This window comes from Nothobranchius furzeri, chromosome 16, assembly GCF_043380555.1.
Source record: "Nothobranchius furzeri strain GRZ-AD chromosome 16, NfurGRZ-RIMD1, whole genome shotgun sequence".
Taxonomy (NCBI): domain Eukaryota; kingdom Metazoa; phylum Chordata; class Actinopteri; order Cyprinodontiformes; family Nothobranchiidae; genus Nothobranchius; species Nothobranchius furzeri.
In genome coordinates this window covers 40,532,371-40,546,247 of record NC_091756.1, presented here as the reverse complement: position 1 = coordinate 40,546,247, position 13,877 = coordinate 40,532,371, and the positions used below count along the sequence as shown (strand labels likewise).

The window sequence follows — 13,877 nt, the reverse complement described above, 5'->3', positions numbered from 1 at the left end:
GTAAACCTGACTCAAGTTTTCTAAGTAGTATATCGGTGCATCCCTACCCCTAACTCCTCCTGGGACTAACTAATAGTGTAATATTTTCCTTTCAAGCTCTAAATCAGGGTCAGTCCTGATAGCAAAACGTTCTTTGAACATCTCAGTCCAGTTCATTTATTTCAGTTCATTTATTCATGAAGCACCTTCCACGACCTTATCAGCAGATCACGGTGCTTAACACAACCACAAAACACATAATACAGTGTTGAGGAACATTAAAAGAAAGATTAAAAATTAAAGCAATCATAAAAACATTCAGATAAAGTTGAATAAAAACAGACAAGTATCATAAAAACATGTTAAATAAGATGAAAAAGAATAAAAAGTAAAATATCAAGGCAGTGTTGTGATCCCTAATGCTGAAACACCATCACATAAAAATGAGTCTTCAAGCGAGACTTAAAAACCAGAAGCGATGGCGCCTGCCAAACTCTCAAAGGTAACTTGTTCCAGAGTGCTGGAGCTAGAACTGAGAATGCACGATTCCTGTCAATCTGTATTTGGAGCAAGAGACCACCGACAGCTTCCGCTCAGCTGAGCGAAGAAACCGAGATGGAACATATCTGTGCAGTTGTGCTGACAAATTTGGCGCTGTACTGCACCAGGAGCCAGTGTAAGGCTGCCAGCACCGAGGTGATATCTCGAAGACTTTCATGGAAACACCCAGGAAGTCTTTACTTGATGTTTGTCTACAACTGAATAACTTTTGCAGCCAATCCAATTAAAGACCTTAGCTGTTGGCTTATTTTTATTAAAACCAGGTTACCTTAAGAGAAGTCAAACGCACAGAGGATTAGAGCAATATTGTCGTTCACTTTACTTTGCAAAGTGGAGAGACGAAATTAATGCACACCCAAGCATGGTTCATCCGTTCTCTGAGGGTTTTTATTAGCAAGCACACACAACACATCACATCACATTCCTAAACTGCTCTGTAGAGATTCAGGTGGAAAGCCGTTTAACGTAGGGACTAAAAACAATGCCACAACTCCCTTATACAAAACCAGGTGTGTTCAGTCAACATGCTGTTTCCCATGGGAGTATAAATGATAACACAGACCAGCGTGGCCTGAGGAAGGTCGTTGTCCTCCCTGTTGAGACAGGAAGACTGGCACAGGATAACACTTGCATTTTAATGAAGCAACAGGTGTTTTACTTATAAGACAGCTATGATTTTAAGCAGTAATGTCAGCGAAAACCAATTTTTCTCTATCATTAGCCAACATAAAAAGAGCTGAAACTCAGTTTTACAGATATTAAGCTAAAAATGGTCTCAGTGCAGAAAGTAATTTCCCAAAATTACTCACTAAGTATTAAAAGATTGCACATTTTAAAGATTTGACCAAAACTGATGTGATTAATTTTTCAGCTTGATTTTGTTTTAAAATGAAAGGAAGTGCCCATGTGTATCTGATTTATTGAATTCCTTAAAGGGGTCGTCAAGCCTGCCTCAGAGTCCTTCTCCACCCACATATCAATTTAGAAAAATGCAACATTAGTAGGTGTTGCCTGGCGGACCGAGAGGGCGGAGTGATGAAGACGGATGGGTAACGAGACGAAGCTAGCTTTTTTCTCTATGAGCAGTCATTAGAAGTGGAGGACGTTTCTCCCCCTCCTTACCCAGACAGTCGAGAAAAAAGGTACCAAGTCTATTTGGAGGAGACAAGCGGACCTGAGCCTTATTGTTTTGAGCTTGCGAGTTGCCTGAAACCACCGGAGCCGACCCAACAGAACCAGCTCTGAATGATAGGTAGCCGTTAGCCATAGCATTAGATTAGCTGCAGGGTTCGGCTTCACGGCCCTAGAGAGCTATTATCTAGCATGTTTTAGAGGTTTATCTGCTTCAACACACCTGATATTAATCAGCAGCAAATAGCTGCTGGAAATGCACCAAAATGCAAAAATTACAACTACACATGTCCACAACACTATAATACACTTATTTATACAAGTTATCAGCAAAAAATTTGATTTTGGTGTGACTTGCTCTTCAACCAGACAGCAGATCATGTGAACACCGACATGCTACACTGGATGAATGCCTGCAAAAGAGAAGCCACAAGGACCTCAAACAACCAAGCAGATCTATTAGTTGCTATGAAGCCTTAAGGCTTATACATTAAGTTTAATAACATAAATACAAAAAACTGTTTGACTGGAAAGTCAGTGTTTGTCAGGCTTATCCTCGTCCTCCTTGTGGGGATTAAAAAGTGAGATTTGATTTTATTTCCTTTGAGGCTTCGATTTGAAGCAAGTCTGGTCTGATAAGATTTCTGTTCAAATGAAGTGATGTAACTTCCGTCAGCCTCAGTTAAGCTACAGTTGTAAAAAAGTGTTCTTGTTGATTTGAATTCAGAAAAAACAACCTAAGTCTCTTACTACAGATCTGCAGTAAAAGTGCATTTTAAGCTGTTGCTTGACACCTAGACTGCAGCGGCCCAGAACCCCCCTCCCTGGATCTCGTTGGCTTTATTAGCTCCTAACTGAACGAGGCATGCTATTGCAGTGTTATAAGATTAACTGCACAGCTCTGGCCTGGCTTCAAGTCTAACAAGGCCCGATGCCAGTCTGCTTCTCTCTAACTAATGCTTCTGAACATGATTACATTTCTCTGTGCAACCAGGTAAAACTAGTGACCAGACTCAGCTGGAAGCTTTTGGGTTGATGGAAATGATCAAATATACACCCATTAATTTTATTCTGACATTTCAGTTTTATTAATCAGACTTTGTGGAATTTTTTTAGGGTGAAATGTAAAATTTTAAGGATTAAATGAGGATTTTAAAGGTGTGGAACACTGGAAAAACAAATTTTAATGATTATTTCTGATTATAATCAGCCACTCTGAGTTTTTCATGCAGGCTGAACATGAAAATAGTCTCCTACTCCTATCTCCTGCATTAGCTTCTGATAGAAAATAGTGAAACTCTAGGATTAGAAAATCCTGACAGATCTACATCACACTGTCACTTAACTTTCATAACCTCACCCATCTTGACTCATGAAGAGGAAGGCTGTTCAACATCCAGGAAACGGCAGAGAACGTGTCAGCTAGTAATTCTATTCAAGTTTATTTATATAGCGCCAAATCACGACAAGAGTCATCTCAAGGTACTTCACATAATAAACATTCCAAAACAGTTCAGTTCATTAAGCCATTCAGAAAAAAAAAACTTTTCTATATAATGAACCAAGCAAATAGCATCAAGTCACTGCATTTAGCGATAGTGGAGAGGAAAACTCCCTTTTAACAGGAAAAAGCCTCCAGAGGATCCTGGCTCAGTATAAGCAGCCATCCACCACGACTCACTGGGGATTGAGAAGACAGAGCAGAGACACAAACACACACACACACACACACACACACACACACACACACACACACACACACACACACACACACACAGCATATATACCAAGTAATGTTTCTATGGTTACATTTTGATTTCTTAGTAAGTATTCTATTTGGTGAGAGATAAACTTTATTGTATTTATCCTAGTGATTCTATAACTAAACGGATAAACTAGTAGTGGCACATTCAATGTCAAAGAAAATAAAGTGTTATTATCAGGAGAGGGAGAATGTTTAAATGGTTAGCAACAGTGTTCAAGCCGATGGCCTCCTCCATGAGGGCACTACAGCTCAGCAGAACATCATTGTAGCTTCTTCTGGGGAGAAAAACACTTGAAGAAAAAATAAAGTTAACAGCTGAAATAGCAAGAAATAATCCAGTTAAAGAGCAAATTGTAGAAGAAAGTAGTCGAGTGTGGAAAGTGGTCAGTATGTCCTCCAGCAGTCTAAGCCTAAAGCAGCATAACTACAGAGATAACTCTGGATAACCTAGCCTTTTACATGGAGGCATTTTGGAGGCAGGGCAAGGAAGAGCCGTCTTTATCGGCTGTACTCTCCACCTCCCTCTGCTCCCTCACTTGTCCAGATCTGGGCTAACATCAGATTTTAACCATAGGCCCTATCAAATAAAAATGTTTTAAGCCTAGTCTTAAAAGTAGACAAGGTGTCTGCCTCACGGACTAAAGCTGGGAGTTGGTTCCACAAGAGAGGAGCCTGATAGCTAAACGATCTGCCTCCCATCCTATTTTTAGGTTTTCTGGGAACCACCAGTAAACCTGCAGTCTGAGAGCAAAGTGCTCGGTTAGGAACATATGGAACAATCAGGTCACTGATGTATGATGGAGCTTTATTATTAAGAGCTTTGTATGTGAGAAGGAGGATCTCAGTAGAAGCTAACTGTTAGCTTTAGCAACTCCACCATACAGCAGAACTCCTTCAGGCTTCTGTTATTTGTGAAGATAAAACATCAACGTTTCAAAGCAAACAGTCAGTGGTAGAGTCACGTTACTGTTGAGCCTGGGCCACACTCGTGAAATAAATCATGACAAAAAACGTGGGTGAGGGTGATTTTTCAAGTCTGTGGCTGTCCAGTGTGAATGGTTCTTCAACAGCTTTTTGAGCACCCTCACGACCAAAGTCAGCCTCCAAAGGTCTTAAAGCACTGCTTGAAAACTGACTCCCGTCTGCAAATGACCACTCAAAATACACCCAGGCAGTTTTGCTAACAACTATGGGAGTACAACAAAAGAGTAAAACTAGCAACATTAGCTACAGTGGAAGCTACACGCAGGGACATGTGAACCACTCTTCTGTTTGGAGTCTAATAAAAGGTGTTAACGGTGGTGCTTTTAAAAAAATTTCAGCATTGATGTGTTGGTTAGCGGTCTGCTTCTAGTGACTTAAGCTGGTGGGTGCGCTCATGTCATAACGTGTCTTGCTAGAGCGAGATGTACTGTCTGGCTCACTGAAATCTTGCAGCGTACAGTGTGCCACCTCCCTAAATACTCACAGTGTGGCATGTGTAGTCCTGTGCAACCAGTGTTGCCAACTAAAAGTAGCTGAAGTTCAACCAGAAAGTCACCCAGATGTCACCAGGTGGTGTCACACTAATTTGCATATTGATGATGTCATCACACCACAATGATGTTCATTTCCCCTCATAGTTTCTCCACTTCTCTGTTGTGTTTTCTCTCCATCTAGATTGTGATAATAACGGCACAAACTGGTGCACTGAGCAAAAGGGAGGGGGTGTCTCTTAATATAACCATTCCTGTGTCACTGAAGGAAATTCAGATGAGCCACAGTGCTGCGTGTGTTAACAGGACGGTAGTTCAAACTTCCACTGACTTTGTCAAATGAAACGGAGACTGCAGGTTGACGCGTGCACCATCTCTAGTAGAAGGATGAATCTGCAGCAACAACAAGCGTAAATGGGGGGTCTTCAGCTCTGCTGCTGTACCTTCCTCGTCGGCCCGGCCGAGAAAGGTTTATGAATGGTCAGCCCTTGTGCACATGCGAAGATTATCATTCTCTTTTCTTGCTCCCGGATGAACAGTTTGGAGGACAAATCGTTTTTTTGTTTTTGCTAATCTGCAGGGAATATCGACAAAGTTCTACAGAAAGTAGCAAAGGATCCTCAGAAATGGTACTAGGTTTGTCTCTAGGCGCTTTTTGGAAAAAACACCACTACCACAACTACCACGACTACTGAAAAACACAGTGTAGTCCGGGCTTTAGTCAATCAGAGGCGAGATGTCCGAATATCAGAAAATAACTCCAAATCCTGTCATGTTCCGCTTCCCTCTGTTCTGTCTCACTTCTAGTTCCTGAAACAGGAGCACTAGGGCTTTTTTCCTCCGCAAAGATCCACTCTCAAGACATTCATTTTGGCCAGAAACCACAGTAAATGCATAGAAAAGATTAGTGAACTTGGACTTTAATCATATCTTTATTTGCTTTTCCTTTTTGTGCACCATCATTGTGGAGCAATTTACCTCAAAATTAGGCAGGCCTGTTCTGTGGAGATTTTAAAGGCCAGGCTAAAGAATCACTCTTAACTTTCTTGTACGCATCCTAACTCTGAGAGTTTTATTGGTTTTACTGGTTCTTTACAGTTTTATGTTTGTAATAGCATCCTGTTTATTCAGTGCCTTTTTTAAATATAATTTTGCTGTTTAGCTCTTTGTTTGAAAGCACTTAATAAATCAAGTTATTATTACAGTTTTTCCTATTTAACAATAAATGCAAACAACCAAACTGAGGAACAATGTAATCATTTTGTTGCTCCCAAAATCTAATGATTCCTTTTGTATTTAACCAAGAAAATTATTAGTTTATGTTCCCAAAGTATGTTTTAGAATTTCAGTGAAAGAATCCAGCAAACAATGTTAATCATCATCATCTCAGAGCTGTCTGAAACCCCAGCTTCGTTTGTCTCACTCTGGCTTAACACTACTGATATCTAAAGACATAAATCTTTAGCACCAGCTCACAAAGTTTAATTTTTGAAAGGGCTCAGTGAGTTTCTGCAGCAGCTGGGGACTGTTTTCAACAAACATTACTCAAACAGAGGTACAGGAGTGCTGTTGGGGACTATTTCTGGCAGTAGATGAATTCACATTTGCTGCAGCCAGGCCTGTGTTAATCATAATAGGGAAACTTGAACTTTGTTAGGAAGTGTCACCAGACTCCTTTTGCAGATGGTACTTGTTAGATCTGGTCTTTTTCTGGAAATTTAAATGACCACTTTACATTGAATCACCTGGCATAATAAAAATGTATGTTTTGAAGAAGAAGAAAGTGTCATTTCTGTAGCGCCTCTCAAGATAAAAATCACGAGGCGCTTCACAAAAACAAAAAATGTAAAAATATAAAAAAGCATTTAGAAAATGTTGAAAAAATATATTTAAAATGAGCAAAAATAGGCAATTGTGATTTAAAAAAGTTAAGAAAGAGAGAGTGAATAGGAAAGAGGGAAATCAGTGGATCCTGAGGAAGGTGGAATCGGTGTGGAGAGCAGAAAGCCAGCTTGAACAAGTGAGTCTTCAGCTGCATTTTAAAGGAGACCACTGAGTCCACTGATCTCAGGCTCAGGGGAAGAGAGTTCCAGAGTCTAGGGACCACAGCCTGGTGTGCTGCACAACCAGTCTTTGATCACTAGACCTCAGGGACCTGCTGGGGGTGTAGTGACTAAGAAGATCACCAATGTAAGACAGTGCTTGTTCATGTAAGGCCCTAAAGACCAGAACCAGGATCTTGAAATGAACCCTAGCAGCCAGTGAAGCTGGAGGAGAAGCGGGGTGATGTGGGTGTGTTTGGAGGACTTGGTCAGAAGCCGAGCACAGGCATTCTGAACCACCTGTAGACGGTTCAGGGAGGTTCTGCTCAGACACGTGAAAAGAGAATTGCAGTAGTCTAAGCGTGAGGAGATGAAGGTGTGGAGGACTGTCTTAAGTTCAGAGCGAGACAGAATAGGACTCAGCTTAGCAATGTTCCTGAGATGGAAGAAGGAAGAGCAAACAAGAGAACTGACATGAGAATCCAGGGTGAGATGTGGGTCAAAGGTCACACCAAGATTCCTGACAGAAGGTTTGGTGTGAGAAGCAAGCTGACCAAGAGAGTCTCTGACTTGGGGAACCAGCTTGTCTGGGGCACAGATGAGGATCTCAGTCTTATCTTCATTCAGCTGAAGAAAGCTCCAGGTTTTGATAGAGTCTAAGCAGGTGTGTAACAGCTGCAGCTTAAACATCTCATGGGGCTTAAAGGAGATGTACAGTTGGATGCCATCTGCATAAAGATGGTAGGAGATTCCTTTGAAGGAGCTCAGGGTGTGCTGAAGAGGATGCAGATAGTGGAGGAAGAGCAGAGACCCCAGCACAGAACCATGTGGGACACCATGGGTTAGGGAGGTGGTGGAGGACCTAAACTTGGAGACGGCCACAGAAAAGGAGCGGTCAGAGAGATAAGAGGAGAACCACTCCAGAGCAGATCCTGATAGGCCTACCCAGTCTCTCAGCCCCTCCAGTAGCAGGTGATGGTCAACAGTGTCAAAGGCTGTAGTCAGGTCCAGCAGGACCAGAACAGAACAGTCCCCTGCATCACTGTGAGTCAGAAGGTCATTAGAGACCCTAAGAAGAGCTGTTTCAGTAGAATGAGCTCCACGAAAACCTGACTGGAAGCTATCATAGATGTTATGTTCATCAAGAGCAGCTGTGAGTTGTTTAGCCACAACCTTTTCCAAGATCTTGGAGATGAACGGAAGTTTAGAGATGGGTCTGAAGCTGCTATGGAGAGGGGTCAAGACTCAGTTTTTTTAGAAGCGGGTGGATTACAGCGTTCTTAAAGTAAGCAGGGACCTGGCCAGAAACCAGAGAAGCATTAATTATAGAGAGCACGCTGGGACCAATGGACAGAAGCACTTTTAAACAAAGATGAGGGTAAGATGTCGAGGGGGCATGCAGAGGTCTTCATAGTTAACTAGTTTGGTTAACTCAGGCAAAGAAACAGGAGCAAAGCTATCTAGGATGATGGGCCTGGTTGGAGTCGGGAGAGGCAGCGATAAGGCTGAAGGAGAGATGCTAGATCTAACCTTATTGACTTTGTCCACATAGAAAGACAGAAAGTTCTCACAGTCTGCAACAGAGTGGATGGAGGCTGTAGGAGAGGCAGGGGAGACGATGCTGCTGATGGTGTTAAACAGCACCTTGGGGTTCCCTTTGCTCTGGGACACCAGGTTGGAGAAATAGGAAACCCTAGTGTCTCTGACTGCAGAGTTAAAGGATGTCAGAAGATCCTTTAGGTGCAGCAGATGGACGTGGAGATGGGTTTTCTTCCACAAACGCTCAATTTTTCTGCATTGGCGCTTCAGGCTGCGAAGGCTGTCATTAAACCAGGGAGTAGGGTTCACTGCAGGAACTGATCTGGTTCTGACAGGACAGATGTTGTCCAGAATGGAGAGGCAGTGCTCGTTAAACTGAGAAGTTAATGAATCTAAGTCGTTATCAGAAGAACAACAGGGTGGATCAAAAGCAGCAGAAAAATTGCTAGCTGGGCTCTCATCAAGAAAACGAGAACTAACCATACGGCGAGCAGGAGGTGGGGATGCAGAACCTGACAAGTTAAAGAAAATGCAATGGTGATCTGAAATATAAACGTCCTCAGGACAAACACTGTCAGCATTTAGACCCAGGGTAAAAAATAAGGTCCAGAGTGTGTCCCCTGGTGTGTGTGTGTGACCAGAAACATGCTGGGTAAAGCCAAAGGTGTCCATAAAGCTGGAGAAATTCATGGCAAAGTGATCAGAGGGATCATCAACGTGGATGTTGAAGTCACCAACCATCACCAGTCTGGACAGCTTCACAGTGGAGGATAGAAAGTCACTAAACTCCTGAAGGAAAGAACTGTTTGGACCAGGTGGATGATAAACCACAGCACAGTAGAACGAGTCCTTACGCCCGACTTTAATCAGCTGCAGTTCAAAGGAAGCAACGTGACCAGAGGTTGTAGAGCTACATGGAAGATGGTCTCTGAAAACAACAGCTAGGCCTCCACCACGACCAGAACCCCGGGGCTGGCTAAGAAAAGAATAACCACTCGGGCAGAGTTCAATCATTGTGTGAATGAGGAAGTACACACAGCTCTTTAAAAAAGACCTTTTTTCTTTCAGGCAGCAAAGGAATGCCCTCATTCTGTAATCGTGACAGCTTAGCCCATATCTGTGTCACTAAACAGCTTCATTCACTACTTTATTTAATTCAGTAAATCTGCACACACACACCCTCCAGCTTCACGGAGGTTTACGTTTGAGTGGAAACACAACACATGCTGCATGCCAGGAGTTCTTTGAAGCTAGCTGCCATATTACACAGAGAGAGATGTATCCTAGCCTGTTCTGCACGTAGGAAATGTTGCATGTACACGGGTTGTGCACCAACTCCACAATTGAAATTAGCTGTAATGATGTAGAAATGCCACGTGGTAATAGCAGCCACATGGAAATTAATTTATCCCCTTGAACTAAATCACAGGCTGAGTGGAGTGAAGGGGCAGTTGGAGGGGGGTGATGGAGAGACGTTAGCCTCGTGGCTGTTTGATCACGTCGGATGACTATAACCCTCTGCTTCCTGTCTTCATTTCCTGCTTTGTGAATCACGCCAGTCCCACCAGACACATGGAAAAATCAGGAGGAAGACAGACAGTCCAAGAGACAGGCAGTTCAACAGACAGACAGGTGGACAGCCCACTCAGTGAAGCAGAAAAACCAGGAGCTCTGTGGCTGCCATGGATACACTCCTGGAGTGTCTTCAGTTTTCTCTCGCTGCATGTTTACTGAATGCATGTGTGCAAACGTGCGTAGGTTTATTATGGAGGCCTTGGACCTGGTCACTAAATTTGGAAAGATGTTTTTCAGTTTTTGATTTTGGGTTCCTGTTGGCTTGCTCGAGTGTTTTATGTCAAATGAAACATTTCTTTTAATGTGGCATTACTGTTTTATGTTTCACCTAGGCTTATTAGCAGTAACTTATGGAAGCTCTTAGTGTGAATTAGATACATTTTAAACACATTTAGAATTTTACTTGTCAGCTTTTCCTTTGTACAATATTTATAACAGAAACTTGTTGGATGCTTTTTGTAAGGTTCATCTGTGGAAGAGAAAAGGAAATGGTCTTTGGGTAGCTGGTGAACAATCAGTGGATTTAGTATTTACAGGTAAATTAGACTCATTTTTTAAATCCATTTGCAGAGGGAATTAATGCTTTGTAAATTGTTCTGTGGGGAAACAAAGCACCGGTGCACCAAGTTGAGGATGTAGAAATCAGCCAGAGGAGAAAGTGGTTTCAGACAGCAGGATTTGGAGTCTTATTTCCTGATATTTTGACGTCTCACCTCTGATTGGATAACAGCAACGCAATTCTACCACAGACTCTGTTTGCTCTGCAACGTAGATGTCTTATCTCCACAAATAACACAAGCCACAAGGATTTCTGCTGTGTGGTGGAGTTGCTAATGCTAACTGTTAGCTTCTACTATGCGAGACGTTCTCTGTTGTTTCCTGGAAACTAAAACCAACAACAGCTTTTCCTGTTATGAGTCAAAATGGGTGAGTCCATGAGCGTTGAGTGACAATGTGACGCAGATCTGTCAGGCTTTCCTGAACCGAATGTGTTTCCATCTATTTTCTATCTGAAGCTAATGCAGGAGATAGGTGTAGGAGACTATTTTCATGTTCAGCCTGCATGTTAAACCCTAAGTTATAATAGTGAACAAGGATTTCTCGGTGAACCCGTTCATTAAAAAAGCAGACATTTTAGTTTAGTCGGGTCTTGTTGTTGACCAGCACCATTCAAATGAGGGGAAATATTTGGCTTACTTAGGCAGACTAATAAATGACACCATACAATGTCTCTAAATAAGTCAGAATATACAGGTCCTTCTCAAAAAAATTGCATATTGTGTTGAAGTTCATTATTGTCTGTAATGTACTGATAAACATTAGACTTTCATATATATTAGATTCATTACACACAACTGAAGTAGTTCAAGCCTTTTATTGTTTCTAATATTGATGATTTTGGCATACATCTCATGAAAACCCAAAATTCCTATCTAAAAAATGAGCATATTTCATCCGACCAATAAAAGAAAAGTGTTTTTAATACAAAAAAAGTTAACCTTCAAATAATTATGTTCAGTTATGCACTCAATACTTGGTCGGGAATCCTTTTGCAGAAATGACTGCTTCAATGCGGCGTGGCATGGAGGCCATCAGCCTGTGGCACTGCTTAGGTGTTATGGAGGCCCAGGATGCTTCGATAGCGGCCTTAAGCTCATCCAGAGTGTTGGGTCTTGCGTCTCTCAACTTTCTCTTCACAATATCGCACAGATTCTCTATGGGGTTCAGGTCAGGAGAGTTGGCAGGCCAGTTGAGCACAGTAATACCATGGTCAGTAAACCATTTACCAGTGGTTTTGGCACTGTGAGCAGGTGCCAGGTCGTGCAGAAAAATGATAGAAGCATGAAGTGCTCCAAAATCTTCTGATAGCTAGCTGCACTGACCCTGTCCTTGATAAAATACAGTGGACCAACACCAGCAGCTGACATGGCACCCCAGACCATCACTGACTGTGGGTACTTGACACTGGACATCAGGTATTTTGGCATTTCCCTCTGCCCAGTCTTCCTCCAGACTCTGGCACCTCGATTTCCGAATGACATGCAAAATTTGCTCTCATCCGAAAAAGTACTTTGGACCACTGAGCAACAGTCCATTGCTGCTTCTCTGTAGCCCAGGACAGGCACTTCTGCCGCTGTTTCTGGTTCAAAAGTGGCTTGACCTGGGGAATGCAGCACTTGTTGCCCATTTCCTGCACACGCCTGTACACGGTGACTCTGGATGTTTCTACTCCAGACTCAGTCCACTGCTTCCACAGGTCCCCCAAGGTCTGGAATCGGTCCCTCTCCACAATCTTCCTCAGGGTCCGGTCACCTCTTCTCATTGTGCAGCGTTTTCTGCCACACTTTGTCATTCCCACTGAGGTGCCTTGATACAGCACTCTGGGAACAGCCTATTCATTCAGAAATTTCTTTCTGTGTCTTACCCTCTTGCTTGAGGGTGTCAATGATGGCCTTCTGGACAGCAGTCAGCTCGGCAGTCTTGCCCATGATTGCGGTTTTGAGTAATGAACCAGGCTGGGAGTTTTTAAAAGCCTCAGGAATCTTTTGCAGGTGTTTAGAGTTAATTAGTTGATTCAGAAGATAAGGTTAATAACTCGTTTCGAGAATCTTGTCATTACATGCACATTTTTTGAGATAGGAATTTTGGGTTTTCATGAGCTGTATGCCGAAATCATCAATATTAGAAACAATAAAAGGCTTGAACTACTTCAGTTGTATGTAATGATTCTAATATATATGAAAGTCTAATGTTTATCAGTGCATTACAGACAATAATGAACTTCATCACAATATGCTAATTTATTTAGAAGGATCTGTATACCAAGGATCACCTGGTTGGTTGGTTTCATAATGTTTTTTATTTCTTTGGTCGTGGTTTAAAAATTGTGGAGTGCTCCTTTTGGAATGGAGGGTAAGTGTTTGTTTGCCTCAAGCTTTTTGGTGTCGTGTTCATGAGTGATGAAAGCAAGGAGTGAAACATGGACCATTGGAAAATACCTTTCTCATTTATTGGTCCACCATTGTTCAAACCCTCGCCTATTGTCCAGGAATATTCCTCTAGGAGAAGACCCTAATTCAGGGGTGGGGAACCCTGGTCCTCTAGGGCTAGTGTCCAGCATGTTTTAGTTTATTTTCTGCTCAAACTGAATAAACTGTTTAGCAGCTCATCAAGTTCTGCAGAAGCCTGTTAATCACCTGCTGATTAAAATCAGGTGAGTTGAAGTGTAACAACTAAAACTTGTAGGACAGCGGCCCTCAAGGGACCAGTATTCCTCATCCCCACCTTAAGGCATATCTAGAAGTTGCTGCAGGGATTGTCTGTCCACTCTGGCCTTGTGGACATCCTGCAATCCCCCAGGGGAAGCTTCAGCATTCATTTACCTACCTCCTCTGCAACCCCAACTTACCCCAAATTGGGTGAATGGATGGTTGCATCACCTGAAACATCTCAATCTGTTTCTTGTTATCTGAAGCTTTTAATCAGCTGAATATTCAAATATTTTTTTCCTTACAAGGATTTTACTATTTGTATAAATAATGATGAGTGCTGCTGGTGTTTTGTTGGTAAAGCCTTTACATAAAAGGATCTTAATATCAAAGTAACATTTCCCACAATTAGCCATTAAATTTAGTTTGCTGCTCGTCACATGTATAGAGGAAAAGTCTAAACAGGGTTGGAAGCCATGTTTAGATTGATCAGCATGGTGGTGAATAAGTCGATGTTTAATAGCCCCACCCAATGCTTTTTGTTCAATGCATTTACTGGTAAAAGATGATTTGTGATCTCATGTTGGCTGCTTTGTTTTCT

At 42.2% G+C, this 13,877-nt stretch overlaps 1 protein-coding gene across 16 annotated transcripts in view; it reads left to right on the top strand.

The window, feature by feature from the left end:
- LOC107387848 (calcium-activated potassium channel subunit alpha-1) overlaps positions 1–13,877 on the top strand; it is a 113,408-nt gene that overhangs the window by 10,527 nt on the left and 89,004 nt on the right. The gene's annotated exons all lie outside the window — the stretch shown is intronic.